Source organism: Procambarus clarkii, chromosome 88, assembly GCF_040958095.1.
Source record: "Procambarus clarkii isolate CNS0578487 chromosome 88, FALCON_Pclarkii_2.0, whole genome shotgun sequence".
In the NCBI taxonomy this organism is placed as follows: domain Eukaryota; kingdom Metazoa; phylum Arthropoda; class Malacostraca; order Decapoda; family Cambaridae; genus Procambarus; species Procambarus clarkii.
The window spans coordinates 16,573,126-16,587,193 of NC_091237.1; the positions used below are offsets into that span (position 1 = coordinate 16,573,126).

Genomic DNA, 14,068 nt, shown 5'->3' on the forward strand with positions numbered 1-14,068 from the left:
TTGTAATGCAGCCCTCCCCTAACCTAACCCTTTGTAATGCAGCCCTCCCCTAACCTAACCCTTTGTAATGCAGCCCTCCCCTAACCTAACCCTTTGTAATGCAGCCCTCCCCTAACCTAACCCTTTGTAATGCAGCCCTCCCCTAACCTAACCCTTTGTAATGCAGCCCTCCCCTAACCTAACCCTTTGTAATGCAGCCCTCCCCTAACCTAACCCTTTGTAATGCAGCCCTCCCCTAACCTAACCCTTTGTAATGCAAGCCCTCCCCTAACCTAACCCTTTGTAATGCAGCCCTCCCCTAACCTAACCCTTTGTAATGCAGCCCTCCCCTAACCTAACCCTTTATAATGCAGCCCTCCCCTAACCTAACCCTTTATAATGCAGCCCTCCCCTAACCTAACCCTTTGTAATGCAGCCCTCCCTACCTAACCCTTTGTAATGCAGCCCTCCCCTAACCTAACCCTTTGTAATGCAGCCCTCCCCTAACCTAACCCTTTGTAATGCAGCCCTCCCCTAACCTAACCCTTTGTAATGCAGCCCTCCCCTAACCTAACCCTTTGTAATGCAGCCCTTCCCTAACCTAACCCTTTGTAATGCAGCCCTCCCCTAACCTAACCCTTTGTAATGCAGCCCTTCCCTAACCTAACCCTTTGTAATGCAGCCCTCCCCTAACCTAACCCTTTGTAATGCAGCCCTCCCCTAACCTAACCCTTTGTAATGCAGCCCTCCCCTAACCTAACCCTTGTAATGCAGCCCTCCCCTAACCTAACCCTTGTAATGCAGCCCTTCCCTAACCTAACCCTTGTAATGCAGCCCTCCCCTAACCTAACCCTTGTAATGCAGCCCTCCCCTAACCTAACCTGTAATGCAACCCTCCCCTCCCCTAACCTAACCTGTAATGCAGCCCTCCCCTCCCCTAACCTAACCTGTAATGCAGCCCTCCCCTAACCTAACCTGTAATGCAGCCCTCCCTTCCCCTAACCTAACCTGTAATGCAGCCCTCCCCTCCCCTAACCTAACCTGTAATGCAGCCCTCCCCTACCTACCTAACCTGTAATGCAGCCCTCCCCTAACCTGTAATGTAGCCTTCCCCTAAGCTAACCTAACCTGTAATGTAGCCTTCCCCTCAGCTAACCTAACCTGTAATGTAGCCTTCCCCTAAGCTAACCTAACCTGTAATGCAGCCTTCCCCTAACTTAACCTATAATGCAGCCCTACCCTAAGCTAACCTGTTATGCAGCCCTCCCCTAACCTAACCCATTGTAATGATGCCCTCCGCTAAGCTAACCTAACCTGTAATGCAGCCTTCCCCTAAACCTAACCTGTAATGTAGCCCTCCCCTAACCTACTGTAATGCAGCCCTCCCCTAACCTAACCTGTAATGCAGTCCTCCTCTAACCTAACCTGTAATGCAGTCCTCCCCTCCCCTAACCTGTAATGCATCCCTTCCCTAACCTAACCTGTAATTCAGCCCTCTCTTAACCTACCATAACATAGCCCCCTAACCCTTCATTACACTGCCCCTAAAAAAAAACCCTTATAAGAGAGCATTACTCCACACGAGGTAGAGACTGGCAGGTGAGCCTGCCAGGTCTTGACCTTCCGTGGCAGGGCTCGTTACATGCCCCTTGACCATCGTCTGACAGCCCACCCCTTGTTAACAAAGGTTATCACCTTGTACGCTAACATTCAGCAATACAGTTTCCTACAGGTATTCTTTACTGTCATTAAAAATCGGTTACATGTGATAGAAGCCACATCTTCCGGGGTGAAGGGCACGAGGAATTAATTCATGAGGAAGGTTGACCAGCCGGTGTATGGCCGGTCCCATCCCTCTCCTGCCCCGCTGCCAGGGATACGACCACTCCTACTTCACTCCAATCCTTCTCTTCCTCACTATTACTCCACCAAACCCAGTTACGTTAACTTTATTATTATTCATGTTACTGGTGTGTAGTGGAGGCGGCGTCAAATCCCCCATGGGGAGGAGGACGAGGCTGGTGTGGCGCTGCGCATCCTGCTCCAGAGCTGCGCGCAGCCGCCATGATGAACAAAGCTCTTGAAGGCTGGATGCCCCATATTTGAATCACAAAATTACAAGACTTACACGTAGCATCCGGCACTGTGATTGCACTCATCCTGCGTGCGGCCACACACACAAAGTTTTTGTACACAGCGGGTAGACCCCGCACGGAATTCACTCCATTTTCCAAATGTATAAATAGTGAGAGAGAGAGTAGAGTGGAGCCGTCAGCGGTGGCCAGTGTTGGTGACTGACTCCCCGCGCATGACGTCACGCCGGAGTCGCGCACCCACCGCCAGGGGACTCTTCAAACCCCTCGCTCGCTCACTCCTCCACCATATACTACATATATTACATCTACACTTATTTACTCCATCACATTCTCTCAGCCCTCGCTCACTCCTCCATCATATACTACATATATTACATCTACACTTATTTACTACATCACATTCTCTCACCCCTCGCTCACTCCTCCACCATATACTACTACTACATCTACACTTACTTACTCCATCACATTTTATCCTCACACTCTCAATTGCCTCACCCGATTGCATTTATACAATATATATAAGGGATTCATTCAACCATTCAACATAATCACGAAATATACCCCAGAAATGTGCCTGATATTATATTATATCTCGTATATGTGGTCCGGTATTGACAACTGCACGTTATATTTCTATTTACACATAGTACTGTAAATAATAACTAATGGTTTTATAAATTTAAACCCCAACCACACAGCTTTCTATTATAACTGTTTATTCAAGTCATACTACTAGTATACTAACATAAGCCATTATATATATCTTATACTGTATAGCTATAATACTACATTATTAATTATATAAACCTCTGTTCCTAAAAATATGAAGTATAATATGTATCTTCAAAACTGCATATTTTAATAAATTCACCAGAGGAAAACATTTTTTATGTGACTTCTTAATACCTGTACATCCATACAAAAATAATTCAATATATATATATATATATATATATATATATATATATATATATATATATATATATATATATATATATATATATATATTATATATATATATATATATATATATATATATATATATATATATATATATATATATATTTATATATAATATAAATTAGGCCAAAGCCCAAATTGTCTAACAAGCCGAGTTTTCTTAAAAATATTTTCTTAATTGTTTTCTTATGAAATGATAAAGCTTTCTTATATTGTATATTTTATTTTTTTAATTTCACTTCAAACTAACATAGAAATTTGATTAAACTTAACCTAACCTAATATAACTAATTCAGTATTCATAACATCATAATATTAATTCAAAGAAACCAATTTGAAAAGAAATAATTGAAAATATTAGGTACTATATATATATATATATATATATATATATATATATATATATATATATATATATATATATATATATTATATATATATATATATATATATATATGTCGTACCTAGTAGCCAGAACGCACTTTTTGGTCTACTATGCAAGGCCAGATTTGCCTAATAAGCCAAGTTTTCCTGAAATAATATATTTTCTCAAATTTTTTTGTTATGAAATGATAAAGCTACCCATTTCATTATGTATGACGTCAATTTTTTTTTATTGGAATTAAAATTAACGTAGATATATGACCGAACCTAACCAACCCTACCTAACCTAACCTATCTTTATAGGTTAGGTTAGGTTAGGTAGCCGAAAACAATTAATTCATTAAAACTTGGCTTATTAGGCAAATTGGGCCTTGCATAGTAGGCTGAGAAGTACGTTCTGGCTACTAGGTACGACATATATATATATATATATATATATATATATATATATATATATATATATATATATATATATATATCTATATATATATTATTAAATATGACCGGGAAGAGATTCTCTTCCCACAACCAAACCATCACCAGAGAAATCCTAGTAAACAACACAGAAATCATCGATAGATACAGCGATAGCAGGCGGCTTGACGTTTGCGAGGCACTACACATTAAGAAGTCAACACCAGCAATCAACAGCCAATTAATACACAACTATATTCTACCCACCTCAAGACTCCGCTCCAATATAGAAGCATCAAGAAATATGGACCAATAGGCTTTCTACAATCACTTCCATTTTAAAACCCATTGTTTCGTGTTCTGTCTTGTGTTGATGAAATTAATACCCTATTAATGCCACCTCTTGTTCTGTCTTGTGTTGATGAAATTAATACCCTATTAATGCCACCTCACCCCATCCACCTAACTCAAAAGTAGATATAAACAAAATCGGAGATGCGTAAGTTCTATTCAGTTGTGTATTTGTAAACTAAAGTCTTTGAAAATGTAATAAGTTTTACGAAACGCGCTCGTGTCACGTCAGACTAGAAATAAAAATGAATTTGGAGAATTGATTTTTGAATTACCTCCAACAGTGAAAAGAAATGTACTAAAGATTGAGAAAATTCGTGTTAGAATTATTAATCTTACTTTTTCGGTCATATTTAATAATATATGTCTACAGGAATGACTGCTACCAAAATATACTAATATATATATATATATATATATATATATTTATATATATATATATATATATATATATATATATATATATATATATATATATATATATATATATATATATATATATATATATATATATTCTATTCAATATCCATTGTTTCGTGTTCTGTCTTGTGTTGATGAAATTAATACCCTATTAATACCACATCTTGTTCTGTCTTGTGTTAATGCCACATCACCCCTTCCACCTCACTCAAATGTAGATATAAAATCGGAGATGCGTAAGTTCTATTCAGTTGTGTATTTGTGAACTAAAGTCTTTGAAAATGTAATAAGTTTTACGAAACGCGCTCGTGTCGCGTCAGACTAGAAATAAAAATGAATTTTGGAGAATTGATTTTTGATTTACCTCCAACAGTGAAACGAAATGTACGAAAGATTGAGAAAATTCGTGTTAGAATTATTAATCTTACTTTTTCGGTCATATTTAATAATATATATATATATATATATATATATATATATATATATATATATATATATATATATATATATATATATATATATATATATAATATATATATATATATATAATCGAAAACTCACACCCCAAGAATTTATGTATGCCTGGGGACCATTCAGGCTTGTTCGCATATATATATATATATATATATATATATATATATATATATATATATATATATATATATATATATATATATGTCATACCTAGTAGCCAGAACGCACTTCTCAGCCTACTATGTAAGGCCCAATTTGCCTAATAAGCCAAGTTTTCATGAATTAATTGTTTTTCGACTACCTAACCTACCTAACCTAACCTAACCTAACTTTTTAGGCTACCTAACCGAACCTAACCTATAGAGATAGGTTAGGTTAGGTTAGGTAGGGTTGGTTAGGTTCGGTCATATATCTACGTTAAATTTAACTCCAATAAAAAAAAATTTGCCTCATACGTAATGAAATGGGTAGCTTTATCATTTCATAAGAAAAAAATTAGAGAAAATATATTAATTCAGGAAAACTTGGCTTATTAGGCAAATTGGCAAATATATATATATATATATATATATATATATATATATATATATATATATATATATATATATATATATATATATATATATATATATATATATATATGTATATATATATTAGTATATTTGTATATTTTGGTAGCAGTCTTTCCTGTAGACATATTTTATTAAATATGACTGAAAAAGTAAGATTAATAATTCTAACACGAATTTTCTCAATGTTTCTTATATTTTTCTTCACTGTTGATGGTAACTGAAAAATCAATTCTCCAAAATTCATTTTTATTTCTAGTCTGACGCGACACTTGAGCGCGTTTCGTAAAACTTATTACATTTTCAAAGACTTTAGTTTACACATACACAACTATAACTGAACAGAGCTTAAACATCTTCGATTTTATACCTGCATTTGGGTGAGGTGATATGTTACAACAGTTTTGGATGAGGTGAAAACAAACTTTCAACACAAGACATAACACGAAACAATTGGTATAATATTTTGTAAGTTAAAGGGAAGAATGGAAGTAACTGCAAAGGGCCTATTGGCCCATATTTCTTGATGCTTCTGTATTGGTGCAGAGTCTTGAAGTGGGTAGAATATAGTTGTGCATTAATTGGCTGCTGATTGCTGGTGTCGACTTCTTAATGTGTAGTGTGCACTACACATTAAGAAGTCGACACCAGCAATCAACAGCCAATTAATGCACAACTATATTCTACCCACTTCAAGACTCCGCACCAATATAGAAGCGTCAAGAAATATGGGCCAATAGGCCCTTTGCAGTTACTTCCATTCTTCCCTTTAACTTACAAAATATTATACCAATTGTTTCGTGTTCTGTCTTGTGTTGAAAGTTTGTTTTCACCTCATCCAAAACTGTTGTAACATATCACCTCACCCAAATGCAGGTATAAAATCGAAGATGTTAAAGCTCTGTTCAGTTATAGTTGTGTATGTGTAAACTAAAGTCTTTGAAAATGTAATAAGTTTTACGAAACGCGCTCAAGTGTCGCGTCAGACTAGAAATAAAAATGAATTTTGGAGAATTGATTTTTCAGTTACCATCAACAGTGAAGAAAAATATAAGAAACATTGAGAAAATTTGTGTTAGAATTATTAATCTTACTTTTTTGGTCATATTTAATAATATATATATATATATATATATATATATATATATATATATATATATATATATATATATATATATATATATATATATATATATATATATATATATATACTGTATATATATATAAATAATTACATATACACTATATATATAAATAATTAAAAATAATATACACACACTCTCTGTATATATATATACCCAGTGTTCTAGTTTATCTACCACCTCATGGGAAATAAGCTTCCAGGTTCCAGAAGATGAGAGGAAATGTCAGTACTGTGGAGAAATGCCCGACAGACAACTGGAACATTATCGAACATAGTGAAGAGTTACAAACCCAAAAAGATTTCAACTTAGATTCAACAGAGCAGAAGTTGTTAAACACATGGGGCAAAATCTTACTGAAGCAACCATACAAGTCATAAATACTCATACTCCGCCTAAGTAAAACAGAAACAAGTTACACTTAGTGGGCCAGCAAGAAGCTTAGGGCCCACATAGGAATATCCCTACATGCATATACATGCAGTGTATATGCATAGAATATACAAGCAGTGAAACACTTTGATATTTATTGCATTTTCACTTGCTTTAATTTAAAAAAAAGCACAGTACTGTATGTATATTAAATAGTTCAATGCTAAACATAAAATTGTATGAACATTCACATAAATCCATTATGGTAAAAAAAAGTGTGCAAATTTATTTTCAATTCTTTGCACATTTTATTATTTTAACAGCTACTGATGTACATAGAACACTACAGTATTTGATATTTAAGGTTATCATTCTTTACAAACATCTTCCAGAATTTAGTTCAAGAAGGAAGTTATTTTCAATTGTCCTACTAACTTTTTTTTTCCTAGAAGAGGAACTCCCCTTAATGTAAAGTTACATAGTGACTTTCTCAAGTAACACTTGAGCCTTTCTAACATTAACAAATGTTGGTGGGAAATGCTTCCTGTCACCAAGTTTTTCAACACTGCCCTCAGTATATCTTACTACATATGCAGTATTTAATTTTTTACTTCAACTGTAATTCCTGACTGTACAAGTGGTTGGGCACCATTCCTATCCTATCCAAGTTCTATATAGTCATAATGGCTTAGGGCTTTCTCCTGATCTTACCTTTAACTAACTTACTCAATTCTTATTTTGATTATTGCAGTTTTGTACTCCAATTCAGGGGGTTCCCAAACTGGGGTTAATGGACCCCCAGGGAATCAATGAGGGTGCCCCAGGGAGTCTGCTATAAGATTAAATAAAGCAATACTGTACAGAAGTTTCGTGCATTTTCTTTATACACCACGTTTTTATGTGAGTACAGTACTAATGTTGAAGGATTTTTTTATATGTTTGCACAAAGTATGTGACCATAGTTGAAAATTCAAGATGGATCAGTTTTTAAAACTTAAGTTATCCACTGCTACATCATCAAGGCCAAGTGGTTCAAGTACAAATGGTAGCAAATAAAAACAAAGGAGGTATGATACCACCTATACTGTATTGCATATAGATTTATCTCTGTGGTAAGAAAAGAAAATGTGATGTGAAAATGTGAAGTTGATTTAATCAAACTACAATGCAAGAATTATCATTAATCAAAGAGGCAAGTACATTCAGACAAGTATTAATTCCAGAAAGAGCATTCCCTTTAGTTTCTTTTTGCATTGACTGTGGGAAGAACTCTCACATGACCAGGAAAGATTTCCTGTTATCAGCAGAGACACTGTTCAGGAGATGTTTGGGGGATAACGCTTCAAACTCGTTGATATATTTACTATTTGCGTATGCAGAATCGAGCTATTAGCTCTTAGACCCCCCCACCTTTCTAACCAATCAATTTTTCCTCTATTATGTCTACTACATATACAGTATTTCTAACACACGCACACGATCTACCAGATGGAATACAGAATTATATGAACAGGTTTGCTGATGATGCAAAGATAATAGGGAAGACAAGAAACTTAGATGATTGTCATGCCCTTCAAGAAGACCTGGACAAAATAAGTATATGGAGCACCACTTGGCAAGTGGAAGTTAATGTGAATAAATGCCATGTTATGGAATGTGGAATAGGAGGACATGGACCCCACACAACCTATAAATTATGTGAGAAATCTTTAAAGAATTCTGATAAAGAAAGAGATCGAGGGGTGGTTCTAGATAAAAAAAAAACTGTCACCTGAGGACTACATTAGGAACATTGTACGAGGGGCCTATGCTACACTTTCTAACTTCAGAATTGCTTTCAAATACATGGATGGAGAAATACTAAAGAAATTATTCACGACTTTTGTTAGACCAATGCTGGAATATGCAGCGATTGTATGGTGCCCATATCTTAAGAAGCACAACAACAAACTGGAAAAAGGTGCAAAGATATGCCACTAAGTGGCTCCCAGAACTGATGGACAAGAGCTACATGGAGAGGTTAGAGGCATTAAATATGCAAAAACTACAGCATAGAACAAGAGATGATATGATCACTACGTACAAAACAGTAACAGGAATCGATAAAATTGATAGGGAAGAATTCCTGAGACCTGGAACCTCAAGGACAAGAGATCATAGATTTAAACTAACAAAACAAAGCTGCCAGAGAAATATAAGAAAAAACACTTTAGCAAACAGAGTGGTAGATGGTTGGAACAAGTTAGATGAGAGGGTGGTGGAGGCCAAAACTGTCAGTAATTTCAAAGTGTTAAATGACAGAGCGCTGGGGAGACAGGACACCATGAGCATAGCTCTCATCCTGTAACTACACTTGGGTAATAACACTTGGGTAATTACACATTTCCAGGAAGCAGCCCATAGCAGCTGTCTAACTCCCAGGTACCCATTTACTGTTAAGTGAACAGGACATCAGGGTGAAAAACATCTGCCCATTTGTTTCCACTTCCGCCAGAAATTGAACACGGGCCATTAGAACTACAACCCCAGAGCACTGTCCATTCAACCACAAGGCCAGGAAATGTGGGTGATGTGGTACCCTTATAAAACAATAATATGAGTAGTATAGATGAAATGGCCAAGGAAGTCACTATACTGTACAATGTTTTACAACTTTTGCAGTAGTAAGAGATAGCCAGTGAGTACTTCAACTGAAGTCGCAAGAGTAACTCATTAATATGTTTAAGGTTGGGGATATGAAAATCAAGTTTCCACTTCCACAGTTCTGGATTTATGGAAGACATTAAAATCCCGCCCTTGCTAAATAGGCTCTGAAATGCCATTTGCATTTCAGAGTCTACTTAATTAAATCTACTTGCATTTGGCAGGATTTTCAAAAATATTGAAAACCAAAAAGACTACACCTACAGGTGGAAATGGTATGCGTATGGCACTCACAAATATCAAGCCCTATATTGACAAATTGTCCACGTGCCACCAAACCCATCAACCTCACCAGATATGATATTCCCGATTAGATGATTTGTGTTTAGTTATTCAATTTTTAAGAAGGTAAATTTGTTTAATTTGGTTTTAGGTGAAGCCATTGTATTGTGTTTGTGTATTGAAGAAGAGTTTGTGCAGAAGTTACATTGCTTTGAAGAAAAAACATTGAAAAAGAGAAAGATTATGTATTACTAATTACTTTATGTAAGAATAAGTTTACTTATTCTTACATGTAATGCATGTACAGTGTAATGTACACTGTAATGTAATGTACAGTGTAGATAATAATTTCTGTTAGTTGGGTGGTCCATGGCTGCGGTTCACATGTTTAGGGATCCTTGATATGATAAAAATTTGAGAATACCTTCTCTAATTTATTGCTGAATATATGGAAAACAAATTTCAATGCTCATAATCTATTCAGGCCCATTTTTTAATGCAGAACACATTCTTCAGACTGCTTTGTTGCATATCAAAAGCCATTAACAAATTGTAGGAATTTTAATTAAAAATAAAATTAATATTATTGTACTATACAATAAAGCATTTTTATTTTACTTTCAATGTCAATGGAATAATCAAAATATATTTCAGGAAAAATTAAATTTTTATAGGAAATATCAATCTTGCTTAACTTAAACAGTTTGCAGTAGTGTACTGTAAAGTGTTCCTTATTGTAAAAGGTGGAATGGGATAGCTTTTGTTTATATCACAGAGAATGAGAGAACATGTAATGGAATAAAAGTGATAATCTATGAATATGTAATGAATTCAAGATATATTTACAATATTTGAATATGCATATTCACCAGCGTGTAAAGATAATGATGAAAGATATAATCAGATGGTTATGTTTTAGAATCAACTGAATGATTTTGTAGAGAAGCTTTGAGTTAGGGACTTGTGAATGTTGATGTCGTTCTGCATATGAACTAATTATGCTTTGAATCTCACACTTCAATTAAGAAGAAGAAAAAGAAGTAATTATCAAAACAAGGTGTCAAGAAGAAAAAGAAGCTTTAAAATGGTAGGAAAATGATTGGTGTGTGTGTGTGATATGATTACCAGGGTGACAATGTATGCAGAGTTGTTGTTGTAAAGTAAGGAATGCCAGGTGTAAATAAGGATGAAAACATCTTGGTGGATATGCCTTCAGAATGGGATTTGTGTCAAGTATTTTTTTTGAATGTATGTGCATATATAGTATAGGTATACATGTAGGCAACAGGGAGTTCATATATAGACATACAGTACATAGAGGTGGCGGGGAAGGGAATGAAATGGAGCAAAAACATTTATGATGTATGTAGAGAGATTAATAGTATAAAATGAGAGGGCAATGAGAGAATTGCAGTGCTATACAAAATCAGGAAAGAGAAAAGTGGGTTTTCTGACTAGAAAAAAAACACTAAAAATTAACATGACAAAAAATTTCATTTTTGGGAGGATTAGGTACAAGATGATGAAAGGGAAAATGACTGAGTACAGTATATGAAAACAAAATAAGTCCAATACAATACATTATATATATTAGTGATAAGATGATGCAGGTTGTAGATGAAGGGTTGTACAAATATTGTAAGGAAGAGAATTATGGCAGAAAGGTTAAAATAGTCATAGTGTTAAATAAAATTGGGTTACAGGATTTGGAGTAAATATATTAAGAGTCTAAGCATAATGGCACCTAAGCTATGGTAAATTGTAGAGGCTCTATTTGGCAATTGTTAACAGAGAATAAGGCTGTGTAAAAAATGAATGTGGTAAGAATGCCATCAAGATGCATAACAAATTCATGCAGGGTGGTGGGAATGGTTGCGTCTTTATAAGTTATAAAATATATCTTTAATTATAATTATTTACTTTCTAGACATATAAATGTGAAAATAATACTGAAAATTCCTTCACAATGATTCAAATCACCGTAAGAATTTTATTCCTAAGAGTAAAATACTGTTGTAAACTAGTAATTATCAGAAAATGAAATATAATTTGCAAACTATATTATGTTTAACAGTGACAAAACAAGAGAGCAGTATTTACAACTGACAAAACAAAATACACTGATTATACAAGAAATCAGTCAGTTTACAACTGATAATAGAGCAGTCAGTTTACAACTGATAATAGAGCAGTCAGTTTACAACTGATAATAGAGCAGTCAGTTTACAACTGATAAAACATAAGATACACTGTCAAAACATAGGAAATCAATCAGATTACAATATTTTGCTTCTTGCTTTTCTAAAGAAGATGTCCTCAAAGACAAACTATGCAGTTTACCACTGTCCCTGCACATAACACCAAGTATTGAGAACTTGTCTCGTGTCACCGTTGTTCGCAGCTCATTTATAATTCTTTTAGTTGTAAAAATTATTTATTCCCTGAGCAGTTTGCTATCACTAGATGTAAAAATAGCTATATTATTGCTTTGTTAGGAATTGCTAAATGAATCTTTGTCTTGAGAAATGACCCAATACAGGTCATGGTGGCATGGAATGCCCTTTACTTGAATGGTTTTCCTTGATAAAATCATGAAGGTGCTTTACTTCTCCAGTGAGGTTAACATCAGCATCATCTGAATAATCTTTCATCATAACTTTAATAGACTGGCACAGCTGTTTCTAGGAAGATTCTACCTAAATAACAATACACAAGTATAATTAAATCTAAGACTTTATATTTAAGCATAATTATAAAATTACAAAATCCTACAAACTTGTGTAAATAATTTGTTTTAATACATGGGTTTAATTTGTTAATGTAAATTGCTGTTAAATAGGTAATTTTAATTAAATTAAATCATTAAACTTAAATTATAATAAAACAGTAACAAATGAAAAAGGTAAAAATTTTAGCTGCCCTTTCAGACTGAGGTTATCTTGAGATGATTTCAGGGCTTGGTGTCCCCGAGGCCTGGTCCTCAACCAGGCCTCCTTTTTGTTACACACCCCCAGGAAGCAGCCCGTAGCAGCTGTCTAACTCCCAGGTACCTATTTACTGCTAGGTAATAGGAGCATCAGGGTGAAAGAAACTCTGCCCATTTTGTTTCCGCTTCCATCGGGGATCGAACCCGGAACCTCAGGTCTACAAATCTAAAGCGCTCTCCACTCAGCTGTCAGGGCCCCTAATTATATTATGATCACATCAATTGCATGGAGTAATCTCAGTAATATAGCTTCAGGGAGCCACCAGATAGCTTCTGAGGTCCTAAGCTGTTGGTTATTTAGCCATGTTCATGAATGTAATTACTGAACTTGTTCAAAATATGTGCCAATAAAAAGGAAAATAAAGAAAATACTAGCCGGATCAGTCCACCAGGAATCACGTAGATTATGAGACATGCTAAATGAAGCTACTCGGGAAATAAAATAAGCTAAAAGACACTATTATCTCCATCTTGTTGAGATTGCTCCATACTAAAGGACCACATCAGTCACAGAAGCTCTGTTTGGTCTACCAGAGACTAAAGCGAGGTACAGGGAATGGGTGACAACCCATGACCCTACTGGAAAAAAAAAACTCCAAAAAGCCAGTGCAGCCTGACACATAACTGGAGGGTTCGCAGAAAACAAAGCCTTGAAATGGCCAAACAACTCTGCGTATGATTTACACACAAAAAAGGGTATTCACCCAAATAGCTCAAAACTTGTTAGTATCAATTTCTGCCACTAGGAGACCTGATCCTTATTCTCAGTTGACTTCCAATATATCTTGGTTCTACAGCTGAGTGAATTGTTTGCGGAGTTCTTTGGCATTTGTTATGCTTTGGCCTTTCTTACCCCACAGGTGTCTGTAAGGCTTCGTTGACTTCCTACATGCTTTTTCAGCGAAGTGGAAAATTGTCACTTGCTCTCAGCTCACCTTAGGGGAGCCAGGTTTTGACTCTGGTCCCCAGTTGGCCAAACAGAACTCTCTCATC

The 14,068-nt window shown here is 35.2% G+C and overlaps 1 protein-coding gene across 1 annotated transcript in view; it reads right to left on the bottom strand.

The window, feature by feature from the left end:
• The window catches only part of LOC123745843 (domino helicase), a 96,194-nt gene extending 93,919 nt beyond the window's left edge, over positions 1-2,275 (bottom strand). Inside the window, 1 exon segment of the mRNA XM_045726909.2 lies at positions 2,108-2,275. The gene's annotated coding sequence lies outside the window, so the exon portion shown is untranslated.
• Between the last annotated feature and the right edge of the window lie 11,793 nt (positions 2,276-14,068).